A 5,915-nucleotide genomic window follows, 5' to 3' on the forward strand; every position below is an offset into this window, starting at 1 on the left:
CATATGTATATATATGTATATATGTATATATAGTGTAGATGATTAAATCTAATGATAGAGCTGAAAAGCCATAAGGAAAATGTTGAAATCGTGAACAAATTTTTATTGTATTTTGGCAACATAATATTTCGTTGACTGATAAAGTTGTAGTGTTACAGCATTGATGCTTAACCATTATTATTTGTTAACTGCTATGGCTTTGTTAATGAGATTGAAAACATAATGTTAATGATGATGGAATAAAGGGGGCAGATTTACTGTCCCCCTTCCTTTTGAAAAGCAAAAAAAAAGAAAGAAAAAAAGAAAACATTGATTGCAAAAAAAAGGACCCCCTAGGATAGTGTTATCTTCATCGGCCCCACTTGATTCTCCAACACCAGGCTGGTGGGTGCACTTTCTCAGAAATATATCAGTAAACATTTTTGGTAATTATTTCTGTTGCGAACTTTTGTCTCTTGAGTATGTTCGGACCTTTGTCAGATACCTTCTGAGAGGCTGTGTGATATTATTTGGGACTACTCGTCCAGGAAATAATACTATACAAGAACACTGATGAAAAAAACAAACCTAAGTCGGGCAGAACATTACCTGTCCCTAAACTGGATCATCCAAAGTTAAGGCAAGTAGATCTAAATTACCAGCTCATTTAATAAAGGTAAGAATGATCTAGATTCTTATTTAAAACAATATGAAAGGTATGCCACATGGTTTGGCAGTAAATTTAAGTTCTTTATTAACAGAAAATCTCTTTAAGTTTCTTTTAGGTTATCTACAGCCGAAGCAAATGATTACAGATTACTTAAACTGCTCTATTGAAGCATTTCCAGTTGACATGATGGGTTTTCAATATCTACATCTTGCAAGACCAGGAGCTGGAGGAAGTGGGCATTAATTTGCAGCAATTTGAAAGATGTTTTGACTAGATGGATAGAATTAGCAGATGCAGACAAGTTATGAAATTTTTCTACAAGAACAATTTACAGATGGATGTGGGCGTGAGTAGGCACAGAACCTTTTTTAACTGCTATGTCTGTAATTCCGAAGCAGTACGTTGAAGCATGTGGAGAAATGTTCGGTCAGCTTTAGAGATCCAGTTTTAAAACCCGTACCAAATGCAACCACAAAACCAGTAAACCCTAGTGTGAGAAATAACTTCCTATACAAATGTTAATGATGCTCTAAAATTTTTTGAAGACAAGTTTTTAAAAATTGTTGAAAAGCATGCACCACTAAAAAAGAAACGTGTTCGAAATTAAAATAGTCCTTGGCTCACAGAGTTTAATACTACTAATTAGAAAAAAAAAAAGAGCCAGTAAAGAAAATATTCCTCAATTGTGGAATGAATAATTACGAAAAAATAAAGTAAATCAGGAGATCAAGAAAAGTAAAAAGGAATATTTCACTGAACAATTAAACACTAAAGATTTTAAAACTATATGGAAAAATATAAGATATGTTGTGCCATCTAAAAGTAAAAACACTGAAATAACTAACCTAAAACACAATAAATGGATTGAATCAGAACCTCACAAAATTGCAAATACACTTAACTATTTTTTTGCCAACATAGGTCCTAACTAAGCCGAGGAAATACCTGTGGTTGAAATTAATGAAATTAACTGTGAAGCTTCAAATGTACATAAACAAATTGTTACATTACCAACAAAGAAGTCTACAGATGAAATTCCAGCTAAACTACTTAAATTGACAATTGACAACTGACTCAATATAGAGGCACCCATTACATATTTAATAAACTTTAATATCCAAACAAAATGGAAGAATGCTAGGATATGCCCAATTTTCTAAGGTGGCAATCCATGTGAACCTTGTTATTATAGACCTATTTCTATTTTGCTGATCTTATCTAAAATAATTGAACGTGCTGTCTTTGACCAATTATATTCACAAATCAACCCAAAGTTATATGAACAACATTCAGGCTGTAGGCCAAATTACTCAACATCATCAGCTTTATTAAATGTAACTGAAGATTGGATAGAGAGTATTGAAAATGGTAAATATGTAGGACTTATAATGCTTGATCTAAAAGAAGCCTTTGATACTGTCAACCATAAAATATTAATAAATAAATTATATACTTTTAATTTTGATAATCAAGTATGGTTTGAAAATTATTTAACTAATCGTACACATACTACTAATGTCAACTCTATACAGTGCAATAGTCCTTGTGGTATACCACAAGGATCAATACTCGGACCACTTCTTTTTATTCTTTATGTTAATGATTTACCAAAATCTGTTTTTAATGCGAGTGTAAGTATGTACGCTAATGATACTGCCCTATATTATGCTGCAAAAGACATAAACGATGTTATAAACAAATTAAATGATGATATTAATAATGTGAAAGTTTGGTTAGCAGGTAATAAATTAAGTTTAAATGTTAAAAAACAGAATATATGATTTTAGAACTCCTCAAAAATTAAACAAGCTGACTAACATGGATCTAAACATTAATATAGATGGTTCAAAACTACAAAAAGTCAATCAATGTAAACATTTAGGTGTCATCATTGATGACAATTTGAAGTGGCATAAACAAATTGAACATGTAAAAAATAAAGTACTATCTGGAATCTACTACCTAAAAAAATACAATGACATTTTCTCCAAAAATATCCAAACAATAATGTATAAATTGATTATTTCCCACCATTCTGACTATTGCAATGTTGTCTAGGATCGTTGTAACCAAACACTTAGAAATAAACTCCAAGTACTACAAAATAGAGCAGCAAAAATAATAACTCGAAAGTCCAAATATGATTGCACTTCACAGGCACTAAGAGACTTAAATTGGCCAAATTTAGAAAAAAAAAAAGTATATCAATGAAGCCGTAACAATGTATAAGATAATGAATAATTTAGCACCATCTTAAGAAACCGGTTTCATGAACGTGAACATATATATGAAACAAGGTCAAATGACATTTTACGCTTACATAAACCAAAGACTGAATATAAAAAAAGAATTTTTTCGTATCATGGGGCAGAAATCTGGAATAACCTAAATAATTTTGCAACAACTGCTCCTAATATTTATACTTTTAAAAGACTAATAACTGACAAGATTAAATATTTTGAAAATTGAACAAAAAAAATCTTAAACTTGTTCTACATTTTCATAGCATCAGTTTTTAGTCTTTCGTTTTTATAATGTCAATATTTTTAGTCTTTTGTCTTTATAATGTTATTATCTTAGTATTTTACATTTCTTTGCTAATATGTATTCCAATATGTTTGTATGTGTTTTTTTTTTTTTAAATTTAAGTTTCATCATTTCTTCCTTATCTTTTTGCAAAAACGGCCTTGTGAAAAACACCAATATGGTGATACAAGTTTTCTCCGTTTTAAAATAAAGTTATTATTATTATTATTATTATTATTATTATAGAGCTCCATTCCCAACTCAAATGGTAAGCAAACTCACTCCTGTAACTTGTTATTTGTATCAAGTACAGTAGGTATTGAAAAGAAATTGTCAATGTTTAACATTGTCTAATCCAATAATAATTGTTATGGGAGTGAGAGTTGGACACTTTGCCAGAAACTGCAGGCAGTACAGACGAATGTGCTGGCTTATCTTATTCCAAGACATGTCAACCGAAATTTAATTTCCATGAAGAAGGTAGTAACGAAGATCCAGAAGTGGATAAAAATAAACCAGACGTAAGTGCTTGCATGGTTGAAAGGAAAGTAGCATCATCAGATGACTGCTGCTGCATAGATGAAGAGGGTAGTCAGGTAACGCCTACATGTAGGCATTTTCTTTCTATTATGAGCGCAGCTTGTACAATTTACTAAGAGAATGCCAGTTTCCACAGGTACTGTTGGCTCGCATCCAGTTTCTGTTCTCCATGACAGTGATGGCAAGGTGTGGTGGTAAATAAAGGATTTGTTTTGTGTTACCTGGACAACTGACTAGCAAGATGGGAAAAAACACTGTGTTTTCATAATGGTACTGTTAGGAACTCATAAAGAACCATTATATATGTGAACTTCATAATACAATATAGTTTAAATTTGATGATGTTTCAGAATTGAATTTTCTGTAGTATTTAAAATGTATTTATTGTATTGTTTCCATATTTATAGTTCTATTATTATTTTTCTGGTATTTTAGTATTCTCATTTGGGGACCAAGGTGGAAATAAGTTGCTTTTTGTACTTTCCTTTGTTTTTATCCTTAAATGTTTTCCCAGTCAACATCCTTTATAATGTTTTTATATAATTTCAATGCCTTTCGTATGTGTCTGTGTATATTTGTACACGCCAATGTGAAAAAGCAAATATATAATCTCTATTTATACCCTTGGGTAATGATTATTTATTCCAATAATTAAACTTCAGTAAATTCTTGTGGCCATTTTCACCTAATATCCTGGACGCACTCATCTGTGTAGCAGATTGTGAATTCCAGAGAACTGCTTGACATGAGTTGACGACAGATATTGTGGACAAGCTGTATTTTAGCCAAAAAAAAACGCCTTTGTTTTATGATTATGGGATGTATTTGTGATGTACGTATCAACAAAACGAGGTACTGTAGACCTCTGTATTGTATGTGATAAAATAAAACAATTGCAATTCAAATTTTTTTTAGACTTTTAATTCCCGTTATCGAACAATACGAGTCAGTTTCTTAGTAGGTGTGCATGGCATGGTGGAAATAGACTCGGGCGGACGATATTATGAAATATATGATTTCTTGTATCTGAATTTAATCAGTCTTCATATGCGAATAAAATAGTCTAGGCCTTTAAAAAAAAAAACTATTTTATTCTGTTCTTTTTCAACCCACTCCCGTAACTTGTTATTTGTGTCATCAAACACAGTAGGTATTGCGAAGAAATTGTCAATTTTTAATATTGTCTAATCCAATAATAATTGTTATAGGAGTCAGAGTTGGACACGTTGCCAGAAACTGAAGGCAGTACAGTATATTTTAATATTTAATATTTTTATTTTCAGCTAATGGGTCGATCCTGAAAAGGGATGAGTCAATTCGAGCAGATGTCAGTTCGAGCGGATGCATTTAGTGCAAACTACAACAAAGGCGAATTTATCGTCACCCTATTTTTGTATTTCTTTGTTGTAAATGCCAAAAATGTTCTGTGCGCTAAAGTTCTGAAATTACTTTTATTACTTTTTGATAATTATTCCATGTCTTGGCAAATCCGACTAAAAAAGATGGCCGATAGAAAGCACTTAGGTCCTATATTTTAAAACTATAGAATTTCGCACGTAGAATTCACGGTTTTTGTCTACAGTTAGTTGAATTATATAGTGTAGTAACAGTATTTGTAGATTTACGATTTAGGCCTATATTTGTAAATGGGAGTAACTGTAATTGTAATTTTTATTCACCATAGAAATTTAAATTATTTTTACATATATGGTATCAGAAGGTGCACAAATCATTGGTGTGGTAGTGTGCCACAGGGGCGGATCCAGAGGCACGTGCCCCCCTCGTCTTGCCACTAAATTTTAAAAATGTCAATGCATATTAATGTTATGTTATGTGTTATGTACTCACTTATCTACTGTATTCTGAAACTGTTGTGCCTCCACCCCGCCGTTTGAAAAATTCTGGATCCTGCAGCCCCTGTGACAAGACTATCAACAGCACAGTAATAGACATCATACCAATTTTCTCCACTATTCAACCATTCGTCTATATACCTGTAGTTCAAAGAATAACAATGTGTAAACATTTTTTTTTATGAAGAATGTAGGTATGTTTAATTGTAAATTGTTAACCTTATAAATGAATTAAATATTACTTTTTTTATACATAAGGCTATACGCTTCTCCACCGGAACCCACCGGGGCTTTTCCCCTGGCTCCAGTGGCGTATCTAGAAGTCTTGAAATGGGGGTGCTGATTGG

This window comes from Anneissia japonica, unplaced genomic scaffold, assembly GCF_011630105.1.
Source record: "Anneissia japonica isolate Jap-2015-1 unplaced genomic scaffold, ASM1163010v1 scaffold287584_len476085_cov161, whole genome shotgun sequence".
NCBI classification, from domain to species: domain Eukaryota; kingdom Metazoa; phylum Echinodermata; class Crinoidea; order Comatulida; family Comatulidae; genus Anneissia; species Anneissia japonica.